Below are 25,780 nucleotides of genomic sequence, written 5' to 3' on the forward strand. Positions count from 1 at the left end.
AAAGAACTGCCTTGAGACAGTGGCTGAGATTCCAGGTACCCACCTGAAACATCACCAAGCATGTAGAACTCTGAATTACTCTGTAATTACCTAAGTATTCAAACAAGTCTTAAGCTCAGTGAAATCACCAAAAACAAAACAAATAACAAAAATTCCTGCAAAATCTCTTTGGTCCCATAGTAAGGAGACAACACAAATATAAATTACTTCTATGAACTGAGTGTTAATTTGACAGATTCAACATCAGTGAAAGATAATTTTCAAACATTTTACTTAAAGCAATTTGTAGATACAAAGATTGTCTATATGGTGCTATTTAAGCATCAGGAGTGTGGAGGGAGATTGTGTTTTGTCCGATTTCCAAGAAAAAAGACTTTTGCAGCAAAGAAAGACCATGTGATTTACTTTGTACTTTTTTTTTTTTCCTTTTTCTTTTTGGTTTCTTGTGCTAATCAGATGTTTGCTTTAGATAAAGGCCATTCCTTCTCATGGTCCAGCTTCTTCTGCTGTGAGTTCTAATCTCTTGTGTGCGGAATTGTGATCTGTAGCCGTGGAAATATGGGTGATATCAGTAATTTGGCGTCTGAGATTTCCTGAAAGAATAAGTGAGAAAAGAGGTGAAGCAAAGAAGAATGCCTGATTAAATACAAATAGCTTTAGTCAGCAGCAAAATATTGCAAAAATTAGGGTGAGCAAATAAAAGACAAGACTGATGGAGGAGACTTTCCTGACAAGAACTGGAATCTTAGGAACCTGCCCCTTACAGAAGCTCTCGGTGAGGTTTGTGTACCCTCACCAAGCAGAATCTGGTTTAAAAATCAATGCTAGTGTCTTGTCTGAAATGTTAACTGCCAAAAAGTTCGGAAATCAGCCGTCAAGTCATAAGCAGTTTACAGGACAAATTTTGCAGTGAGGGTTGGTGGTACACAGCGCAGATTTTTAAGTTAAAGGGGCGCAGTTTCACAACAGCATATGGTTATTTTCCAAATGGAAACAAACCTTTTCAACGGGATCCCTCAGGATTTCACTTTCAAATTGCTTGTGATGCTTAGACTAGTAAGGCAGCGAGCTGTTTAACTCACTGCAAATAGCTTCTTAAACACTGGTGGTATTTTTGCATACAATTTTTATTTTTATAATAGCAAGATATTTATTTATTAGATCTTTACTCGGGGCCTACCATGTGCCAAGCACTCTCCCAGGCTCTAGGAATACAGCTGGGAACAAAACAAAAGCTCCCCACCCTCAGTAAAGTTATGTTCTAATAAGGGAAGACAGACAAGAAACAAAATAAACACGTAACACACCTAACACGTTAGGTCATGGTAAGCACTATGGACAAGCGTAAAGCAGGGAAGGGTGGTGTGGATGTGGGGGCGTGACTGAAAGGCCTTGGGCTTGCTCCGGGTGAACTAGGGAACCACTGTGGGGCTCTGGGCAAGAGAGCGACAGAACCCAGTTTGTGACCTCACTGATTGGTCTGGGTGCTGTGCAGATCCCCAACTGCAAGGGCAGGGAAAGCAGCTCAGAGGCCACAGTGGAGACTCTGCAACACTGCAGATGACAGAGGGTGGTGGCTTCACCCAGGTGGCAGCAGAGGAGGTGGTGAGAAGGGTCAGATTTCAGGTGTACTTTGAATAGAGAACCAGCAACGTTTGGGAACAGATAGGATAGGGGCTGAACTATAAAGAATAGTCAAGAATTCCATGTGTTGTGTGTTATTATGGGAAAAAAAGCACATGGCTCTTACATCAAGTAATAGCAGTCCTCTGCCCAACCCTTTCCAAGCCCTCATTCCAGTGCCCCAGAGGCAACCTTTCAAATTTCTTAAGTGTTTCTTCTGGTATTTATTGCCCTATTTCCAAATACTATGCTGATACTGCTTGTTTTATTGTGATTAATTGATTGATTTTTTAACCTACTGACTTTCTACCATGAAAGCTGAGGATTTAACTTCTACATCACGCCCACTGGCTGCACAGAAGCACGCACACACGCACCTAAACACACTTGCCCCGCCCTCCCCCGATCACAGTGCTTAGGGAACGCAGTGTTCAGCGTGTACCTTATGATGTCCACACAGACACTCCTCAAACAGAACCACACAGTGTATGACGCCGACCTCTCTGTGCACAGGTGTTCTGCCCCATCTTTTTGCTCTTCCATGCAGATGCCACCGTTCGCTCTTCAACAGTGAGACAACTCTCAGTGTGACCAAACACATCGGTACTGTGTCTGTGCCCCCCTTTTTTCTTCCTGGAGTCCTGTGCCTGCCTGTTCCAATCCAGAACAGCTGGATTCCGGACCTCCTTGTATACTGCTCCCATCTGAGAGCACCCCTTCTCCTTCACCCTGGAAGCTCCTTTTCCCTGCTCCTGGGCTGGATCCCACTTCCAGCAGCTTCCCCCCCTCCCTTCACTTGGGGGAACACATCCTGAAGTAGAGGCAATATCACATAGTGGAGTTAAGATAACCCAGGTTCAAATCCCACTCCTAGCTGTGTGGCTTTGGGAACTTAATTCTCTGTGCCTCCGTTTCCCCACTTGTCAAACAGAGAAATCATAATATCCTCACGCTGTTGCTCTGAACTGGTGCAGTGAGGCACACAGAAGGCATCACAGAAGTGCTGGCTGTCACTGCGGTGATTCCCGAGATGGGTACGTGAGAGGGCACATTTTGAGACTTCACTGTCTGGAGATACCTTGAGCCTATGTTCACACTTGACTGTTAGTTCAGATGGAAAGGGAATCCATTGAAAATTATCTCCCTTACTATTGTAGAGGCATTGCTCCACTGTCTTCCGGCTTCCGGTACCCTTAATAAGAAGTGTGACGGCATTTCAATCCCCGAGCCTTTGTAAGTGACCTGTTTCATGCCTCCAGAAGCATTTAAAATCTTCTCTATCCTTACCCTCCAATATTTCATTAGATTTTGCCTTGATGTGAGTCCTTTCCTACTGATTTGCCTGTGTGCCCAGTGAACTCTCGTTTTCATTTTGGAATCTCCTGTCCTTCAGCTCTGGGAAGTTTTCCTGCATTCACTGTTTATGTCCTTACCCTCCAATTAATTTCTCTGTTCTCCTTTTCCCGAAGTTTGAACAGTTGCAGACCTTATGGGTTGACTCCCTCATTCTTTTGTCTTTCATGTGGTCGAGATTTCCTCAACTTTATCTTCTGTTTTATTTAATCTTTACATTTCTGCCCTAATGTTTAAGTTCTAAGAGCTCATTTTCACTCTCTGCACTATCTGTTCATAGTGTATTGTTCTTATTTCATGGCTATGACTTCATCCAAGGCTGTTCAGTTTTTAACTGAGGCTGTTTTGTTTTCTCTTCCCTATTCTATAACTTTCTCCCTGAGCTCCTTCTTTTCCCTGCCTTTGTTTTGGCTTCTATATTTTATGTTGGAAACAAGGGTCCTAGGTGAACATTCATTTTGCTGAGGACACTAAACAGCTAAAGGAAACACCCTGAATAGCAGGCCTCATCAGTGGAACTTCATCTTCGGACACTAGGGCAGCAAGCCAGTTTTGTCACTGGATAATACTAAGTGTTAGAGACTGTAGGTCTTTTCTCCTGGATCAGTTCATGGAGACCAAGCTCCAGTTCCGACTAGGGTTAAAAGCCTGGCTGTCAGCGTCAGAGCAGCCCATGGAGAACAGGAACTGGAAGCCTCGTTGGTCAGCACACAGGCTTGCACTGAGTCTCCTGCTCTGCTATGACATCACCCCTCCTGAGCGATGAGGATCCCTCAGAAAGTAAACCTGATTTGTGCAGGAAAAGGGCAGGAGGGCCCAGTTGTGCAGGGTAGAGGGAACCTCTGGACTATTTACCCTCATTCTCCACTACTTGTTTCCAACCCCGTCCTCTGGTCTGGCCTTTTAGAAACGCTTAAGAACCCTGAGTCCTGAGTCTTTCTAGAGTCTACAGATTCTACATGAATGATTCCTTGACTTCTTCCCCATGTAATATTTAACTAAATTAATTTTTATTTTATTTATTTTAAAATCATTTTTATATTTTAAAAAATTTTTAATTAAATTTATTGGGGTGACATTGGTTAATAGGATCATATAGGTTTCAAGTATGCATTTCTATGATACAAGATCTGTGTATTGCACTGTGTGCTCACCACCTAAAGTCATATATTATTATATTAGTGTCAGGTGTACACCCCAGTGGCTAGATATTTCATAGCTTACTAAGTGGTCATCCTGATAAAGCTTGCACACATCTGACCCCTGTACAGTTATTAGGGTAACATTGACTATATTCCCTATGATGTACTTTACATCCCCATGATATTTGTGTGACTACTAATTTGCACTTCTTAATCCCTTTCTTTTTCACCCATTCTCCCAGCATTACTTCCCATTTGGCAACCGTCAAAACATTCTCTGTATCTATGACTCTGCTTCTGTTCTGCTTGTTCATTTATTTTGCTTTTTAGATTCAATTGTTGATAGATATGTATTTATTGTCATTTTATTGTTCATATTTCTGATCCTTTTATCCTTCTTAAGGAAGACCCTTTAATGTTTCATGTAATACTGGTTTGGTAGTATTGAATTCCTTTAGCTTTTTCTTGTCTGGGAAGCTCTTCATATGTCCTTAGATGCTAACTGATAGCTTTGCTGAGTAGAGTAATCTTGATTATATATAGGTCCTTGCTTTTCTTCACGTTGAATGTTTCTTGCCAATCCCTACTGACCTGCAAAGTTTCTGTTGAGAAATTAGCTGACAGTCTTATGAGAGTTCCCTTGTAGGTATCTACTGCTTTTCTCGTGCTGCTTTTTAGATTCTGTTTTTAATCTTTGTCATTTTAATTATGTGTCTAGGTGTGGGCCTCTTTGGGTTCATCTTGTTTGAGACTCTGTGCTTCCTGTACTTTCATGTCTATTTCCTTTACCAGGCTAGGGAAATTTTCTGTCATTATTTTTTTACATAGGTTTTCAATAGCTTGCGCTCTCTCTTCTCTTTCTGCATATCCATGATGCTAATGTTGGTATGCTTGAAGTTGTCCCAGAGGTTCTTTATACTGTCCTCATTTTTTTTGGATTCTTTTTATTTTCGCTGTTCTGATTGTGTGTGTCCTGCTTCCTCATCATTCAAATCTCTGATTTGATCCTCTGCTTCAACTGCTTCACTATTGGTCCCCTGTAATGTCTTCTTCATTTCAGTCGATGTATTTTTCATTTCTGACTGCTTATTTTTTATGTTTTCTATCTCCATTTTTGTGTTTCCTATCTCTTTATTGAGATTCTCGCTAAGTTCTTCTATTCCTCTAATTTCATCAAGCATCCTTATAACAAGTGTTTTGAACTCTGCATCTAATGGATTGCTTGTCTCCACTTAGTTTAGTTCTTTTTCTGGAATTTTGCTCTGTTCCCTCATTTGGGACACGTTTCTTTGTCTATTCATTTTGAGAGCCTCCCTGTGTTGGGTTCAATGAATTAGGTACAGCTGCCACATCTCCCAGGCTTTGTAAAGTGGTCAATGTAGTAGGTGTCCTGCAGGGTCCAGTGGCACGGCCTCCCAGATCACCCAAGCTGGGCTCTTGATGTGTGCCCCCTCTGTGGGTTGTGTACACTCTCCTCTTGTACTTCATTGCTGTTGGCACAGCAATGGCAGGGATTTACTCCCAGGCTGATCAGCTGCAAGGATTTGCTGCAACCACCAACCTGCCTCCAACTACCATGGAGGATCAGCTGTGCAGGGGCCCCACTCCACAGAGCAGGACTCACTTCAGTGGGGCTCTGGTGCCCACTGAGTCTGTCCCTTGAGTGTGTCACTTATGGAAGTGGTTGAGTGGTGGTGCTTTGACGTAGTCTGAAGTTGTTCAATGGTTGAGCTGGCTCTGGGGCCTCCTGGGAGGTTCATGCCAAGGTCAGCCACTGCCTGTGTTCTGCCCAGGGCCACCTGGCATGAGCTACAAAGTGATCTGCTACTTTGTTCTGGGCTTGGAGTTGCCCAGGTAAGGCCAAGCTATGAACCAAGGGTGGCTGCTGCTAGTGCTGGGCCTGGTGCCATTTAGCAAGAGGCATGGGGCTCACTGAGGCCAGGTGCTGCTTTTAGGAAAATCAACTAAATTAATTTAAAAAATTAGCATGTTCTGGCAAAATAGTCTGCATTTAAAACTCTAATTGATTAAATGTATGCTTAAAAATCATTAATATGGTCAATTTTATGTGCATTTCATAATTTTTAAAAGAAAACCTAATTGAAAGAATTACAGAATATTCTAGATAAGGTTAAAAATATCAAGTACTGATGCAATTGGATGTATCATAGGATGTGATATAAGGTATAAATCTTGAATAATGAGATTTGTTTATGTCAAGGTAATCAACAAACCATTAAAACAATCAATGTGATCCACTATTTTTTTTTATTATTGCAGAAAACAAACACTTTTAAAACCAAAGCAAACTATAATAACAACTCTTTAGCTAGCTCTCCCCTTTCTTTCACAAACCATCACTATTTAATAGAACTTTAAAAAACTGGAGCTATTTAATATCACTATTTACTCTTTTATTGAAGTATAAAAGAGATACTTTATTAAAGCCATTATTTCTGTGCCTGTCACGAGTCTACACTGTAAGAACAAAGGCTTGAAGATGAAAGCACAGGCCCTTCAGTGGTACAGCCTGAGAAGCTGAAGAAGAATAAGAAGCTGAGTGACGTGTGCCATCTGGCTGTTTAAAAAGTGCTGTCAGTGAGCTGCCAAAGTTCTGATAAAGGAAGGACTTAACACGACGTACTTACCTTAACAATTATTCCTAACTTCAGACTAAAGGAATACTCATTTGATCTATAATATGATTACAAAAATGTGCACTTAGTGACTAAAAGTTAATCTCTACAATTTCAACTAACATCCATCGTTATGCATAAAAAGGCCAGTGCATCCAAAACTGTTTACAAGAATTATTTGCACACTGATATCACTAAAATTGAATTCATCTAAATAATTCATTCTAGATTGTTAAATAACTGGATCAAGCCACTTGGAATGAAGGCAGAGAAAGGTAATTCCACACTGCCTCTAATGGGAAATCCCACTGCAAGTACTAAATGTATAAAATTTTTCAGCATTGGCAGGACTTAATAGACAATTAAATAAAACAACTTGGGAGCAACTTAATCCATTTTTATGGTTTATGGTAAGTAACAGAGAGCTGCTCTCATTTTTTACTTGTCTGCTTTCTATAAGGGAATGTTTCCAGTTCAAAGGTTCATCATTTCACCAAAAGTAACAACAAATTATAAGTGATAATTCCATTTTGAAAAGAGCACTCACCTCCTTAGCTAAATTAGGTAAAAACCTATGCCAAAAGACCCATTTGGGGAAGATTTGAATTGACTACACAGTACAGGGTGGTCTGACTTTTCTTCAAGCATGTGGTTGAGACATAGAAGATTCAATACCGTAGGTGAAATGTCTCTTTGCTATCAGTTAGGCTGCCAGCTGACAAGAAGCATGGCACAGTTCAGACTAGCATTCCCCGAAATGTGTTTCTACTGAACACTGGTATTCTGTGATACTGAGAGCTGATGTATGTGAAAGTTACATGCTAGCAGTATTTTTCTCTAAAAATTTGTTTTAATATGCTGGGGAGTATTAAATGGGTAGGCAGTTTGTTATCACCACAATAACTTATCTTTAAAAATTTTTTTATCAGAGCCAGGAATGCCAGGAAGTAGCATGAAGCCACATGATGTATGATGTATGATTTGATACATGAGAGTGTTTACCAATCAACCGTGATGTTGTACCTCAATATATTCAACATATGGACCAAGTTGTAATCACTCATTGCAGTAATGCTTCGGTTACACCATTTTGGCAATACATGAATATATTATAAATTTATAAACACCCCATAAACAAAGAAATATGGCAAATGCTAGTGTAGATGACATGTGCCAAAACTTGAAATATGGATTGAGGTCATTGATATAAAATGTTGGAATGATGCCTTTACTAGGGAATTTACAAGCAACTCGGTCAGGTTGGTAAAAGCCAGGTTTCTGGGACACAGGACAAGGTGAGGAAGGATGGGGAGGGGATCTGCAGAGGAGATAGCCCTTTGATGTCAGTCTCACCATTTCATGCTTCCCTTCTACACTGGCAAGAAACCCCAAGATGAATCTTTTCAAGAGATGTCTTGAAATGACCTGAATTTTGAAGTGTCTGAATAATCAAGGGCTTCCTATAATCTGTATAAAGGAAGCTTTATACTCAAATCTGGGTCAAAAGCTACAACTCTATTTGGCAGAAGGAACAAAGTCCTTGAAGTTACTGTCATCAATTTAAATCTCACCCTTAGATTTGAGGCTACCTAATAAGCTACAGAACTTTGGCTTGCATGGTGAGAAAATCCTCCCTGAGGTATGTTTAATTTTCAGGAGAAAGGGAACACTTCAACCAACTTCCACAGTTCAATTCTACAGAAATTTGCACAAAAGCCAAGGATGAAATCATATTATAGTTAAATACCCTCTTGATTGCTTCCTATCATATTTCATAAAACAGATATTTACCAGTATTTCTAAGCAAAAAAAAATCATTCCACACTTTGCAAGATTTCATTAAAATGATATCCAAGAATAAGCAAAATTAACCAATAATGACACAAGTCAGAACAGTTGCTATGGGAGGGGAATTTAGGCTGGGGAAAGGTATGAAGGAAACTTCTGGGTGCTGCTAGAAATGTTCTATATTTAGATCTCATTTACATCTTGATACATACTACACATATCAAGAATCATGGAGCTCTGCAATTAAGATTAGTGTACTTCATACATTACACTGTTTATTGATATGTTCTATCTCACTTTTAAAAGAGATAATTACCCCATTAAATAACTTTTGCAAACACAGCAAATATCTTAACGTAGAAAAGATTTGGGTTTATGCATTTACCAGGGGTCAGCAAACTATGGCCACAGGCCACCGGCCTCTGTTAGGGGACTCGGCCACAGGCAGCGTCCGCAGGACAGCTGCAGGGGTGAGTACTTGTGACAGAGGCCCATGATCTTTTAAGAAAAGGTTTGCCGACACCAGACTTAAACTTCAAATGATATCTTTAAACTGCCCCTTTTTTTAGGATAATTCAAATAAACCTCACCCAGATAACGAATAAACAAGGAGATTCATAGGACAGCTTAAAAAATCACTCAGTTAAAGTAACTAAGAATTTCATAAAACTCCAACACGGGGGCGGCAGCCTTTTCCAGCCTTGAGCTGCACTGTGGACTTAATGACACAGATCACACATTAAGATTTTATTTGGTCTTGACACAGTGTTAATTTTTAAAAATCTGGTGGTAATATTTTACAAATAGTAGTGTCCACTTAAAATAAAAACCCCCAAGATCCGGCTGCTCAGACAAAGAAAGGAAGATGGAGCAACGTTGGAACCACATTCCCATAAGGCAGGGCTGTCAAACCCTTTTTCACTGGGGGCCACATCAGCCTCACGGTTGCCTTCAAAGGGCCGAATGTAATTTTAGGACTGTAAAAATGGAACTACTCCTTAACAGTTAAGTGAGAGCTCGGTGCTGCTGCCAGGAAGAAACAAGGTGCCGGGCCCGATAAAACAAGGTGGAGGGCCGGATTCGGTCCACAGGCTTTGTGTTTGCCACCTGTGCCATAAAGTAACAGTGAGCTACAGTGACCCCAACAACACCCAGCCCACTTTTCTTACAGCTGCGCTGAGGAAATGAAATGCTGCTGCTGTGAGTGCCTGCAGGAAAAGTGGGAACACAAAAGTCAGGTGTTCCTCGACACTCAGCTCACTTGTTACCTGACCGTCCAGGGCATGCAAGTCCACAACTTTAGATGTAAGCAGTGGCCGCTAGGACAATGGCAGAAAAGAACCAGAGCAATCCAAGGGCCAGAAGGACCAGAAAGGGCATAGGTAACTTGAAGCTTGCAAACATCAAGTTCTAGGAATCTCCCGCATCTCTTCCAAAAAGGCTCTTTTCCTACCTCGGGTAATTCTGCCTGGAAAAGAGATTCTTTACACTTTTTGTGCAACCTTTCTGAGCCTATATTTATTTAAAAATAAATGTTTAAGAAAGCATTTCCTTACACTGATTAGAAATCTGTCTTCCTTCCTGTAAATCAGTCTGTAACCACATACTATTTGGCAAGTTTAATCCCTCTTCCACCAGAAAGCTCTTCCATTATCTATAACTCTCTTGCCCAGATCCCTGCCAAGAGTCTCCTTTCTCAAGGACTCTCTTATCCTGTAGAGTATTCATTAATCAGCCAACATTCACTGAGCACCCGGCGTAAGTGTAGGATGTTCTAGACTCTGGGGGTGTAGCAGTGAACTATGTTCTTGCCTTGTGAAACCAACACTAAATACATCTAATAATGTAACATAAGCTATCATTAATACTGTAACGTGTCCACATGATATCCCTAATTTTATTACACTTAAAATTCCCTAAATTCACAAATCCTTCCTCCTATACATTACTCACATGTATGCTCCAATATTAGGTTTTGGATACAAATTTATTTATGGTCATCTTACTAAATGTTCTATTTTAGAATCTTCCCTTTTCTTCAGTCTGTCAAGAACTTCTAGTATACCAGTTTCTTCTTCTTCTTTTCTTTTTTTTACTATTTTTTTTATTGTTGTTCAAGTATGGTTGTCTCCATTTTCCCACCACTACTTTCCTCTGCCCCACCCACCGCTACCTCCCACCCTCAATCGTTCCTTGCTTTGTTTTTGTCCATGGGTTCTTTTATAGATGTTCCTTGACAACCTTTCTCCTTCTTTCCCCCGTTACCCACCTCCCCAATCCCTTCTGGGTACTGTCAGTTTGTTCTCTATTTCAATGTCTCCGATTATATTTTGCTTGCTTGTTTTGTTGATTAGAATCCACTTACAGGTGAGATCATATGGTATTTGTCTTTCACTGCCTGGCTTACTTCACTCAGCATAATGCTCTCCAGTTCTATCCATACTGTGGCAAGGGTAGGAGCTCCTTCTCTCTGCTGCATTCCATTGTGTAAATGTACCATAGTTTTTGATCGCTCATTTACTGATGGTCACTTAGGTTGCTTCCAGCACTTGGCTATTGTAAATTGTGCTGCTATGAACATTGGGGTGCATAGGTTCTTTTGGATTGGTGTTTCAGGATTCCTAGGGTATAATGCCAGCAGTGGAATTGCTGGATCAAAAGGCAGTTCCACTTTTATTTTTTTGAGGAATTTCCATCCTGTTTTCCGCAGTGACTGCACCAGTCTGCATTCCCACCAGCAGAACTTGTCTTATGGGAACTCTTTTTTAGGTAACTGTCTCCTTTTCTCTTATTGCTTTTAAGATTCTTTCCTTATCTTTAATCTTGGGTAATGTAATTATGATGTGCCTTGGTGTGTGCTTGGGTCTAACTTCTTTGGGACTCTCTGGGCTTCTTGGACTTCCTGGACTTCCTGGAAGTCTGTTTCCTTTGCCAGATTGAGGAAGTTCTTCATTATGTTTTCAAATAAGTTTTCAATCTCTTGCTCTTCCTCTTCTCCTGGCACCCATATGATTCAGATGTTGCAACGTTTAAAGCTGTCCCAGAGGTTCCTAAGCTTGTGCTCATTTTTTTGAATTCTTGTTTCTACATTCTGTTCTGGTTGAATGTTTATTTCTTCCTTCTGCTCCAAATCTGTGATTTGAGTTCCAGTTTCCTTCCCTTCACTGCTATTTCCCTGTACATTTTTCTTTATTTCACTTTTCATAACTTTCAATTTTTCCTCTATTTTGCGACCATACTTAACCATTTCTGTGAGCATCCTGATTACCAGTGTTTTAAATTCTGCATTTGACAGGTTAGCTATCTCTTCATCACTTAGTTCTATTTCTGGAGTTTTGATCTGTTGGGTTTTTTTTTTTCATTTGGGCCATATTTCTTTGTCTTGATGCACCTATTGCATTGTAAAGGATGGAGCCTTAGGTATTTCCTTGGGTGGGGCAACCCACATTACTGCGTTGTGGCACAGTCTGAATGAATGTTTCTTCTTTAACTCCTTGGTTGTTGGACTTCCACACAGTTCGATTTTCTGGCAGTTCTGGTTACTTCTGTTTTTAAACTTGTTGTCCTTATTTTGGTTGTGCCAGCAGGCAACGTGTATCTACCTACGTGTCCATCTTGGCCGGAACTACCAGTTCAGAAATTGTATTCTTCATCTCCTCTTCGCTGTTGTTGATGGTTTCTATGTCCTTTTCCAGGCTGATATAGTTTGCAGCAAGTTCATTGTAGTTTCCCTGTAGTTTTTGGTAATTCTCTCTGAGCTCATGGAGTTTCCTCACAACCATTGTTTTGAATTCGATATCTGATAGTTTACTTGCCTCTATTTCATTTAGCACTCTTTCTGAGGCTTCCTCCTTTCCTTTCAATTGGGGGTTGTTTCTTTGTCTCCCCATTATTTGTGAGACTCTTCTTGTTTGCTTCTGTTTCTTAAGTTGATCTGTTTTGACTCCCTGACTTTGTGGCGTGAACTTCTATGGTAGGAGACCTGTGAGATTCAGTGCTGCAGTCTCCTTGATCGGCTAAACTTGATGCTCTTGGGATGCACTTTATGCCATTTATGTTGGCTCTCTGGATGTAATTGGGTTTTAATTGTTCTTGGGTCATTCTTTGGTGGATCCTACCCTCCAGCGGTTGACTGAGGGTCACTCCACCAACCACGTCTGGCTCTGGTGATACCAGATGTTGAACTCTTCTGAGACTCCCAGGGATCTACTGTCTGTGGCTGTCTCCTTCAGTTGTTACATCTAGTCACTCTGCACTCAGCAGTCAGGCTTAAGAACCATATGGGGGGGGGCAGAATCCCTCCTGGGGTCGGGGCTATTGTTTCTCTTCAGGCTATTGCTGCTTGGAGGGGAGTGGACTGCCTGAACATGACGGCTGCTGCTGTGTGGGGGATGACTCAGCACCGGGACCCCAGCTTCTACTCTCTCAGTTCTCTCCCCAAAGTTTCCACCCCCAGTCTCTCTTCAGGCATCTCTAGTCACTTTGCACTCCACCTTTGCTGGATCCCAGGATATGTGGCTGCAAATGAAAATTTGAGCATTGGCCTTTTAAACAGCTCTTTGTGTCTCCAACCATCTGTCTCTGGCATAGAGTAACCCTGCCACTTTTTGCCACTGAAAGACTGGTTGTTATCTGTGTACTTTTTGGGCTCTGGTGCCCTAGGCTGGAATCCCAGCTTAGGGTTTAGACTCCACTCTTCTCAGGGGGATCCAACTGGCCACCTAATTATCCCTCCGATGCTGCCACCTGTGGCCGCTCAACCAGCCTTCTCAAGTCTCCACTGCACTCCTTACCAGTCAGGTTGTGCTGAAGTTGATTCTTCTGTCTGTCTGAGGTTATAAGGCTTCTCTCTTGCTACTGTTCAGTTGTTTGTTCTGAGTGCTTTCTCCTCAATTTAGCTGTAATTCCAGAATAGTCCTGGGAGGAGGTGAATGTGACTTCCATCCACTCCCTTGCCATCTTCTAGTATACCAGTTTCTTTTGAACCCGTTAGCACCCACCCTATCCCTTCCAGTTTCTTGCTGTCTATAAATCTGATAAATATGCCTATCTGTATAATCATCTGCATTGGTCATTAAAATGTTGACCAGGACAACCCTGATTGGTGTTGCTCAGTGGATCAAATGCTGGCCTGCAAACCAAAGGGTCATCAGTTCGATTCCCAGTCTAGGGCACATGCCTGGGTTGCAAGCCATGTCCCCAGTAAGGGTCAGGTTATAGGCAACCACACATTGATGTTTCTGCCCTTCTCTTTCTCCCTCCCTTACCCTTTCTAAAAATAAACAAATAAAATCTTTAAAAAATTGACTAGAACAGTACTGCAGTCACTAAGAACCTATGGTGTTTGTCTCTAACACGCACCCTAGTACAGTCACCTGACTGTATTGTCATGTCTACATCTGTCCACAAAGACATTATTTGGTTTCGGCCAAAAGATTTCCCAAAGTTCAAATATAGTATGTTCACAGGTTTCCTCTAATCATCTTGGGAAAAAAGTAGAGTTTTTTAAAATGCTAAAGTAACAGTTAAAAAGGATGAACAACTATGGGAGGACAGGTCACTATGTACTTCCCGATAGAAACCAAAAAGTTTTAAAAATAAATACTAGGTATACTTTTAAAAAGAAAATCAATTTATGGGGAGGTACCATTATTTTTTAAAATGCTTTTTAATTAAGACAATTTATGTAATTATATGAACTCTTGTACACACTATAACTTTCACCAGGGTATAGCTGAACAATTAACAAATTTAATCATTGGAAATTGTTTTTTATTGTTAAAGGAAAACATCTTTTTTTCCCTCCAACTAAAAGCTTTTTGCCTTCAGTTACATCATTGACTCTTAATAAAATAGATATGTCGTAAGCTTTCCATAAGTATATTTGAACTCTATAAATTCTATAGTTCATACCAGGGATTCAGATTGAAATCATTTTGAAAAATGTTAATATTGGTGAAGAAAGCATAAACCTTAACATAAATTAATATATACCACTTGGAAGTGAAATACAAACAAAAAGACAATTCATGAATATTGTAATGATAGTTCTTTGGCACAAAATCTGAAAACATTTTATGCATTTAGGTAAATTTTAAATTTTAAGTAAATTTCTTGAGTATCACCTGCCAGCTTTAGAATTAACATCCAGCAAAAGTCATTATACAGCCACAGCCTGGGATTCTTGACAACCTGGCAAAAGCTAAGAATACAGTTGACTTTCTTTCCAATGGGAGGAAAAATTTAACCAATGACATTGCAAACAAGTTTATGGGAGGTATGTACTACTGAGAAAATAAACTATAAACACTTTAGATCTATTGGTGTAGAGAAGTGTTATTAAACATTATTTAAAAATATGTTCATTAAAACCAGGTTTTTAGTGTTCATACCCTTTATCCTAGTATATGTTAAATCTACCTTAAAAATAACAGAATGAAATTTATTGAAAATACTCTAAATTTGCTGCTCTTCACTAAACTCTCAAAGCAAACACAATAGTCTTATTTCAATGTTAAAGTAATTAAAGCATAACCCTTCACCCTGTCTTGCATCATATATGAAACTTAAAAGGTTTTTATTTTATTCAGCGAAGATGTCTTAACACAAGTATTTATAAAAAGTGGACTTCCGTCATATCCTGCTGTGCCATATTTGCTATATTTCTTTTGCTCTCCAAATTTACAGTTTTGGAATTGGAGAATGTTCACCTGCAGAGAAGATTCCCCCCCCCCCCCCAAACTGCTTACCTGAATACATTTCTGCTCACTTTCATTATTTAAAACATGTGCACTATGCTTGGAGAAAATCTTTTCCCTACCAGTTCTGGCGTGGGTGCCAACCACAGTGACACCAATGGGCCAAGGGCATTTCCAGTGGCCACCTGAAGATAAGCATTATTATTAGCCTAAAAAGAAGATTCAGTAGAGATCAGAAAAGCAGAAATATTGTGTTGGTCCAAATTTTTATTTCAAGTATTTCACAACTCTTAATGATTAAATTTTCATCTGTCTTTTAAGCACGTTGAAAACATTACCATTCCCCTTATTCAAATAAAAGAAATTAAAATATGGGATACTGACTGCCCAGGACCAAAAATGTCCATGGAAAACCAAATAAGCTAATTGTGTGAGTAAAACACAAACATTCCTCTGCAGCCGCTGTGCACTGAATATTAGTGCATTTTGATCTGGAATTACCAGGCAGGTAATTTGATGTACTGCCAGAAACTCTAGTTTGGATCTCCTTTCTACCTGGTCTTCCCCACAGGGGGCCACACAGAACACAGAGGCTGACTAGTTCCTCACAATCCAACCTGAAACGGTGCCCACTCCCCGCACAGCAGTCAGACCTCTGACAGCAGTGGGGGCTCTGCACGCTGGGGCTATTATATAGGCCCACGGCGGGGGTGTAAACAGAGAACAGATACTAGCTCTTGAATCAGCTCGAGGATGGGATCACTTCACCTTGGCCCACAAACCTGCCTAGAACCTTAAATTACTGTAAAAGCTATAAAACATAAAGGCAGAAACTAATGAAGACAGACGTTTCTTTTTTTAAACCAAGCCTGGTGACTTGCGAGGAAGGAAAAGAAGAAAAACAAAATAGGAAGCAAGGAAATTCTAAAAGACCCAGAGGGTTTCAGAGAAGCCTGTATAGCCAGGCCTCAAAGAAATTTTAATTAAAAAAAAAAATCAAACACTTATGTGATTGATATGTAGGATTGATTTTTTAAAAAACAGGTACTACAAATAGGTTAACTAAAAGATCATTTCTACTCTAAAGTTAAATTTGAATTTGCTTTACTCAATCTTTTCTTTTAATTTTTTAAAGGATTTTATTTTATTTATTTTTAGGGAGAGGGGAAGGGAGGGAGAGAGAGGAGAGAAACATTCAAGTGAGAGAGAAACATCCATCAGTTGCCCCTCTCACACTCCCAACTGGGGGCCCAGCCCGCAACCCAGGCACGTGCCCTGACTGGGAATCAGTGACCTTTTGGTTCACATGCTGGTCCTCAACCCACTGAGCCACACCAGCCAGGGCTCTACTCAAGTTTTTCAAAGATTAATTTTTAAAAGGCATATATACATTTTTATCACTGGATATTAACTGATAAAATTTCCAATATTTAGTTTCCCCAAACTTCCAAAGAAAGCTCTCCTAACAGGTTATTAGTTTCTTGGTTCTTTGTGCAGTTTATACAACATAAACTTTCACCTGATGCTCATGTACGAGAATGAGAAACGTAACAAGAGGAAAGGCAGGTGACCTGAGTTCTTTTGCAGTGACGGGGGCCTTATCCCTCCATTCCAATGCTGTCCTTGGTAAGCAGCATGCAACTGACTGAAACCACCTCAGAATAAAATTTATAACCTTCAAAACAAAAACATCTTCCTTGATAAAACTAACTGGCTTTCATATAGGGGGAGTAAAAACAATACTTTAGCCTCATCGGCATGAGGCTCTGATCAGGGAGACCACCCAGTCACCCGGGAAGGCCAGCGGTCCCTTCTGAGCACAGACACACAGAGCACAGGAAGAAGCAATGGCGTTGCCGCCGTTCTGTCAGAGCCCGTCCACTGACCTGGAACTGCTGCACCGAGGTTCCCCACTGCTGCTCTCTTGGGAGGCACAGCCACCAGAAGCCCTGCTCCTCACCCTCAGCTCACGGCCCACCAAGCAGCGTCCCATTTCCCATCTCCACCACTGGTGCACTAGGCCCTTCTCTCTCGTTCCGCTCCACCAGCTGACAGCCCTCCACTCTCCCCTTTCTGAACTCCACCCCAGCAGCGCTTGGGCACCAGAGCTCTTTCCCCAGGCCACCGCCTCCCAGGGCCCATTCAGGAGGGAGCAAGGGGCAAGTCTTCCCCAACAGGGGGTCTGCTACTGCTGCGGTCCTGAAATGGGAGAGACGAACGCTGGCCGGCTGACATGGAACATATTCTCATAGAAACGAGTATAAAGGGGGGTCAGATTCCACTGTATCATTAGTACAACCCTTTAGCAATATTATGAGTAGTACGTATTTATATCTCCACAACATTGTTTCTGTGGAAAAATTTGTCCTGAACTGTAACCAACAATCTGCAAATTTTGAAATTTACTCCCATTCATGAAATGAACATTACCTATATCCAGTTCCTGATCTGAAAAATCTTTAAATCTACCTTAAAAATGTCTATAAAATGCAGTGTGCTCTGAAAGTTTAATATCGAATGCCCAGCAATAAAGCTGATAATACATAAGAAAAAAGATTACTGCTAATTCATTTCACATTTATTCTTAAATCTCCTATATAAAACATTCCCATGCTAAATGAACATACTATGCACACAACCTAGATATGCCCATACCCACAATTCCGACGCACCGCATGGCAACGTACCTTCACATATTCTCTCTGCAACATGAATTTAATAATATCTGTTATAGGATATTTAATAGCAGCAGGAAGATTCTAGAAAAAAAGCATAATTAATTTTAGAAGCTACTGTGTAGTTAGACTGCATTTATTCTAATTTATATATTCTATTTTTAAAAAGTCAGTTAAAAAAGCATTTTTTGAGAAACCTCACCTTTTTCCATAGCTTCCTGAAAAGGGGTCTGAGACAGGACTCAGTCTGTTTCTGCGTAGCACTGTTCAGTTTACCTGCACACTGCGCTTCACAGAGTCTTCCCTGGCATTCAATTCTTCAGCCTGAACACCTAGAAAGAACCATGGAAAGAATGGGTAAATTTAGACGACAGTGCCACCCAGTGGTTGAACAGGTTTAAAAGTTTCCTAACACACAAAACAATATAACTGACATCTTAAATTTCTCTACTGATTATAATATCATCCACTAATATTTCTTTCTTTTTTTAAAAAGATTTTATTTATTTATTTTAGAGAGAGGGGAAGGGAGGGAGAAAGAGAGGGAGAGAAACATCAATGTGTGGTTGCCTCTCACATGCCCCGTACTGGGGACCTGGCCTACAACCCAGGCATGTGCCCTGACTGGGAATCGACTTGGCGAACCTTTGGTTTGCAGGCTGGCGCTCAATCCACTGAGCCACACCAGCCAGGGCCTCATCCACTAGTATATCACTGATGAACTATATCTGCTTATTCTGTCACGTATATTTTGAAGTAGTGCCTTTGTCAATTCACAACTTCCCTACTCTCTATATATTCCTACTTCAAAGATAACCCATTTCCCCCCAAAAAGAATTACCAAATTACATGAATAACTCTTCATAGAAATAAATTTTTACTTGTATTTCTGTTCCATAAAATTCAACCTGCCTAAATTATCAGCCAGAATACTATATGTGCTGTGATATTTAATCAACTCCCCAAGTATGTTGTTGTAATGTTTGGACTTCGGACTTTTGCAGTAGAAAAAGTAATTCAATGAAAAATTCCCATTAAAGCACCTAACTAAAGGAAAAGGAAAGAAAAAAAGGAATAGAAATAAAAGAAATGATGACCCATATCCTCCCCCCAATCCACCCTGGAAAATTACAGCAGTGTCCCTTCCTTGGGTCTACCTGTGCAAAGAGCACCCTCCTACCTATGCAAAGAGGCAGATTAACAGTGAGGGCTGAGGAGAACGTGCCCCGCCCCCCCCAACCCGCCAGTAGAAATGCAATCCTATATAAGGAGAGGCTGTCACTCTAAGAGAAAACTCTAGTTCATAACTAGTTCCCATGCCCTACCTAGTTCCATATCATTTCCTCAACAGACTCAGAATCTGTATGACTGATACACCTGTGTTGTATGTATGCATGTAGGTATGTATTAGGGTTGGCCCAGACAATTGAGACTTTATTTTGGGGAAGAGCACTTGATTTGGGTTTTAGTCTGGAGCACAGGTAAGAGGGGGTTCCCAGGCAGTAAACTCCGCCACCCCAAGGGTGAGCTGAAGACTGGGGCTGAGCCTCCGGCGGGTCTCCTGTGCCCTCTGCTCCCCAGCACAGCTCCTTTCCTGCTGGCTGAGAGGACAGTAGGGACTGCAGTAGTCGTTCACTTGGGCAGGACATCAGATGACTCAGACACCAGCTTCCCACCGTGGGTGTCAATCTTCCTCATGGCCACCATCTTGGAGGAGCTGGCGCTGGTGCGGCTGAAGAATCCAGAGGCCCCACCAGAGCTCACATTGGCCTGGAAGCCCAGGCCATTGTTGAGGTTCTTGTAAGCCAGGCTCAGCCCACCTGAGTAGTGGCTGGTAGTGTCAGTATAGATACTCATGTTCTGCATCCCAGACCCCAGCTGGTTCTCCTCACCCTCCAGCAGCTTGTGGTCAACAGGTCCAGGGCCAGCTTGACGTTCATGAGCTCTTAGTACTATGCAGCTTCTAGGCCATGTCCTGCTTGGTGGTTCTCAGAGCAGCTTCCAGATCAGCCATTTTGGCCTGAGCAACCTTGATGGCCAGCTCCCCACGCTGCTTGGCATCAATGATGGTGGCCTCCAGGGAAGCCCTCAGGCCTCTGAGGCCCTCGATCTCAGCCTGAAGTTGGCTGATGTTCCAGTTTACCTCTGAAATTTCTGACTTTGTGTGATGCAGGTCATCCCGTGCTTCCTAGCCGATGTCTGCAGCTCCTCATACTTGATCGGGTGCATGGTCTCAGCCTCAGCCCAGCTGCAGTTGGTGATCTCCTTGTCCTGGGCCTTGACCTCAGCAATGCTGCTGTCCAGGTCCAGGGAGCAGTTGTTGTCCACAGACAGCACCACAAACATGTTGGAGATCTGGGTCTACAGCTCAGGAATCTCCTCTTCACACAGCTGCCTGTAGAAGTTGATCTCATCAGTCAGCCCTTCCCGGTGGACTCCAGCTCTACTTTGTTCATGTGTCATCCACATCCTTCTTGATGAGGACAAATTCATTCCCCATCTCTGTGCGCTTGTTGATCTCGTCCTTGTACTTATTCTTCAAGTCCTCCAGGACCAGCCCTGCATGTTTCCAAACTCTGTCTTCAGTCTCAGTTTCTCCTGGGCCAGCCTTTCCAGCTGCCCCTGAAGGTTGTTGATGTAGCCCTCCAACATGTCATTCATGTTACCCTGAGTCATCTGCTGCTGTTGCAGGAAGGTCCACTTGGTCTCCAGAATCTTATTCTGCTGCTCCAGACTCCACACCTTATCAATGAAGGAAACAAATTTGTTATTGAGGCTCTTGATCTATTCCTTCTCCTGGTTGCACATGGCCTGGATGTTGGGGTCCATCTCCAGCTTCAGGGGGCTCAGCAGGCTCTGGTTCACTTAGATGGCTCTGATGGTCCCCATAAGCCCAGCTCTGCCTAAACCCTTGGCCAGATTCATGTTGGCACCCAGGCTAACATGGTAGCTGCTTCCCACCCGGGAAAAGGCTGAGGACCTGATGATGCTAGGCCCACTCGAGTGCCAGTGGCTGCTTAAGGCCCAGGGGCCAGGGTGGACACCTTGTAGGTCTTCTGGGTCACCCTTGTGGCCATGGTGGAGGCTGGAGTGGAGGCGAGGAGGCCAAACCAGACAGAGATTCAAGAAAGAGCCAAAAACTCTTGATTCTCAACTATGTTGTATTTAAACTGTAAATGTAAGTAACAGCATTTGTTACCTTTCAATCTCATGGCCTGAACACAACACAAATAATTTATGAAGAAATGTTGAAATGAATCTGGGATTTGCACACACTCTACCTAAACTACTAAAGACAGAAATGCTGAGAAGAAAGAGGAAATGAGCATATCCCAGCAAGAATAAGCAGCTACCTGTAGAACCGAGAAAATGAACAATGTCTGAAAGGTTACTGATGTGTTCGCTTTTTTCACTGCCAATGTCCTCCTTCCTCCTTCCTTTCCTTACTCATAAAAGCTTCTAGAACTCTCCCCTCACTGAACTACTTCCTAGAATGTTTTTAAAAATGTAGAACTCCTCAAACTTCTTGTTCATTCCACTGCTGTAATTCTTTCCTTTGTGTTTACATTAGTAAGTCAGCTTTAAAGAAACGGGCCACAAGAAACATAAATATACCTTGTCTTCGATTAACCTCTCTATCCAAGTGCAGAGCAAAATCATAAATAGTGCACAGCCATAAATGCTTATTGAGCTTTCCCGTACCAGTCTTTAACCATCGACAATCTAAAAATATAAAAACAGTTATTAAGCAACAAAAGACCCTCCTTCCTTAGCGTAACAGCACATGCCTTACGGAATTTGGTGGTGATGTCCACGGCTTTATGATCATCACCTTTCCCTAAAGACTCTCCCAAAGCCTGAGGAGAAATAAGGCTCCTGCTCATGAGTGAAGAGCAACAACTGAATAGATACGTTTTCAACACCAGTCTAAACGTGGCTCTTTATTACACAGACTGTCCAATTGCTATTGAAAAGCCTGATGGAATTTCTAGAATAACATTTTTAAAAACACCGATCTGCCATTTAAATTGTGAAAGCATGTTATCTTTATGAATTAGAAGTCAGAAATTGGGTAAGGAGAGTGGCTGCTAATGCTCATGAGATTTTTTCTCAGGGGAACAAAATTGTTCTAAAATTAGATTGTGGTGATAACTGTACCACCTCATGTGTACATTAAAAACCACTGAATTGTGTGTACACTTTAAATTAGTAAAGTTTAAGGTATGCAAATTTCTCAATAAAGCTGTAAAGAAATGGAAAGGGAGAAAAAAAGCCTAGAACTGTTTTCTCACACCAGTTATTCCAGTAAAATTTAAGGTCCACAGACAGGTCTTGAGGTTGGGAGTGTAGTTAAAAGGACATCCTCCTCAACGATGATGTCTGCATGTGCGAGAGCTAGGAATGAAAGGAAAAAGAAATCTAACGGTTTACATTTATTAAGTACTAAGAGCTTTAATTAAGCCATATTGTTTGCTATTTAGATGATACAACATTGCTCTTAATTTGCTCTTAATTGAGATTACAAATATCACTCCACATTTGACACAGTGGCAAAAATCAGAAAGCATACGATTGCCCGTTGTTAACAGGGATGTAGAGATGTGAGACATACCCTGCTGGTGGGGTACAGACGGCTACAGCCTTTCTGAAGAGCAACGCGGCAGTACTCAGACAAGTTAAATTACATACACCCAGCAATCCCACCCCTGAGTCCGGAGGGGTGATGTACAAGATTGTTCACCACACAGCTGTTTGTGGGGAAAGAGAGCTGGGAGCATTATTATGGGGGAACAAAAGTAAAAGGCAGTGAACCCCACAGGATATGGAATATTACTTAGCTGTTAAAAGCAAAGGTTTAGCTGTATATAGGCTTCAAGGATGGATATTAAAAACAGTTCAAAGTATAAAGAGAAAAAGTAAAAGCAGAATGAAGAATTTTATAATACAGTACCATTTATGGAAATAAAAAACACATGCACCCAAAACACTACTGGTTTTGGAAGACCCTCAACAAATAAAACGATGCATATCAAACACATTAGAATGTCTACTTTTGAAGGCAGAAAATAGGGGAATGTGAGCAGAGAATGGGAAAAAAGGGAGTGAATACATAAAAGCATGAAATGAAAGAAGGGCATTTGTAATGACCAAAGATGACAGTGTGCTCTGAACTGAGCAAACTGATGAACTCAACCATTTGCTCTAGGGGATGAGAGGTGTGATGGAGGATGAGTTAAGGTGTGTGTAGCAGTTACCTCTAATACTTCAACTGTGGTGTTTTCTTCATGAACTTTCTTTCTTTTTTAATTCTTCTTTTGTTTGTTTTTATTAAAATTTTAGGGGTGACATTGGTTAATAAAATTATGTAGGTTTCAGGTATACACTTCTATAACACATCATCTGTATATTGTACTGTGTGTTCATCACCCAAAGTCAAGTCTCCTTCCATCTCCATTTATCCCCCCTCTACTCTCTTCTATCTCCCCCAATCTCCTTTCCCTCTGGTAATCACCACATTCTTGTCTATGTCTCTGAGGTTTTTCCTTAATCCCTTTATCTTCCCTTCCAACTCCCCTCCCCTGGGAAACTGTCATGGTTCTCTGTCTCTATGAGTTGGTTTCTATTTTGTTAATTTTGCTCATTAGATTCCACATATGAATGAAATCATATGGTATTTGTCTTTCTCTGATTGGCTTATTTTTCTTAGAATAATGTTCTCCAGGTCCATCCATGCTGTCTGAAAGTATAGGATCTCCTTCTCTGTTTACGGGCCAAGTAGTATTCCATTGTGTAAATGTACCAAAGCTTCTTTATCCACTTGTCTACTGATGGGCACTTGGGTTGATTCCATAGCTTGGCTATTGTAAATAACCTGCAATAAACCTAGGGGTGCATACATTATTTCAAATTAGTGTTTTAGTTTTCTTTGGGTATATTCACAGAAATGGAATTGCTGGGTCATAAGGCAGTTCCATTTTTTATTTTTCGAGGTAACTCCATACTGCTTTCCACAGTGGCTGCACCAATCTGCCTTCCATCAAGAGTGTACAAGGGTTCCTTTTCTCCACATCCTCACCAACATTTATATGTTTACTTATTGATGATTACCAGTCATACAGGTATGAGGTGGTATCTCATTGTAGTTTTAACTTGCATTTCTCTGATGATTAGTGACATTGAGCATCTTTTTATATATCTATTGGCCATTGGTATGTCCTCTTTGGACAAGTGTCTATTCAGGTCCTTTGCCCATTTTTAATTGGATTATTTGTTTTTTCAGGGTTTTTTTTTTTTGGTGGTGAGTTTTATATGTTCTTTATAATTTTTGGATGTTATACCCAAATAATTGGATGCATCAGTGGTGAATTTATTCTCCCATTTGGCGGGTTGCCTTTACATTTTGTTGATGGTTTCCTTTGCTGTGCAATGAACTTTGAAATCATTCTTGATCACCTCCAAGTTCATTGAGGTATTGCAGATTGATCTTTTCCAAAGCTGCTTTCAGATCATTCCTCAATCCATGAGAATGGTAAGCAATTACACTTAGTATGAAATTTCATTTGATCTTTCCCATGATTTTTTGCTAATAATAAGTACAATCCATCTCAGATTACCAGCCAACACGGTGGAGTCAGTAAACACTGTGCTTGCTTCCCTTCTCCCATGACCACATCAAAATTCCAACTAAATAATAAAACAACCATCACTAAGAACCACCTCAAGACTACTGTAAAATCCCAAAACTAGTGTATTCTCTATATCCTAGGCTATCACTGCATTTCTAACACCAGCAAATTCCATATTCTAGTCACATCCAGTTTGTGACTATTTAATAAACATGGAAGCCTTAAGGCTGGACCGTTACCTTACATCATATACAAAAATAAACTCCAAATGGATCCAAGATCTAAATATAAGAGCTAACACTATAAAACTCTTAGAAGAGAACATAAGGGGAATGCTTCATGACACTGAATTTGGGAATGATTTCATGAATACAACACAAAAAGAACAAGCAACGATAAACAACAAAAATCGACAAGTTGGACTTCATCACAATTGAAGTTTCATGCATCAAATACACTATCAGTAGAGTGAAAGATAACCCCTGACAAGAGAGGAAATATTTGGAAATCATATATCTTATAAGGATTGATATCCAGAATACACAGAAACTCCTACAACTTAACAACAAAAACCAACAAATGCTATTTAAAATGGGCAAAGGACTTGAGTAGAAGACATGCAAATGGCCAATAAGAAAATGAAAAGATGCTCAACATCACTACTAAGTAGGGACATGCAAATCAAAACCACAGTGAAATATCACTTCACACCCATTAAGATGGCTGTTATCAAAAACAAAACAAACAGCCCTGTCTGGGTCATTGAGATGGTTAGTGTCATCCCAATACACCAAGGTTGTGGGTTCAATTCCTGGTCAGGGCACATACAAGAATCAACCAGTGAGTGCATAGCTAAGTGGAACAACAAATAAGTGTTTTTCTCTCTCTCTCTTCCTTCCCCTCTCTCTCTTAAAAAATCAATAAAACCCCCCAAAGCTAAACAAAAACAAACAAACAAAAATCCCAAATCCCAAGTTGTGGCTACAATATGAAGAAATAGAACACTTGTGCATTGCTGGAAATGTAAAATGGAGCTACCTATGTCTTTTGATTGTGAATTTTGTACCAACCTTGCATCCCCCAAATAAATCTCACATGATCATGGTATATGATCTTTTCAATGTATTCCTGGATCAGGTTTGCTAATATTTTGTTGAGGATTTTAGCATATATGTTAATCAGGGACCTTGGCCTATAATTTTCATTTTGAGTGTCTGTCTATATCTGGTTTTGGATAGG

At 40.9% G+C, this 25,780-nt stretch overlaps 2 pseudogenes; both read right to left on the bottom strand.

Annotated features, from left to right (window-relative positions):
- Positions 1-486: 486 nt before the first annotated feature.
- LOC112320972 (pre-mRNA-splicing factor 18-like) overlaps positions 487-25,780 on the bottom strand; it is a 35,408-nt pseudogene continuing 10,114 nt past the window's right edge.
- Positions 19,548-21,031, bottom strand: LOC112320560 (keratin, type II cytoskeletal 8 pseudogene; annotated as a pseudogene).

The sequence above is a fragment of the Desmodus rotundus genome, chromosome 4 (genome assembly GCF_022682495.2).
Source record: "Desmodus rotundus isolate HL8 chromosome 4, HLdesRot8A.1, whole genome shotgun sequence".
Lineage (NCBI taxonomy): Eukaryota > Metazoa > Chordata > Mammalia > Chiroptera > Phyllostomidae > Desmodus > Desmodus rotundus.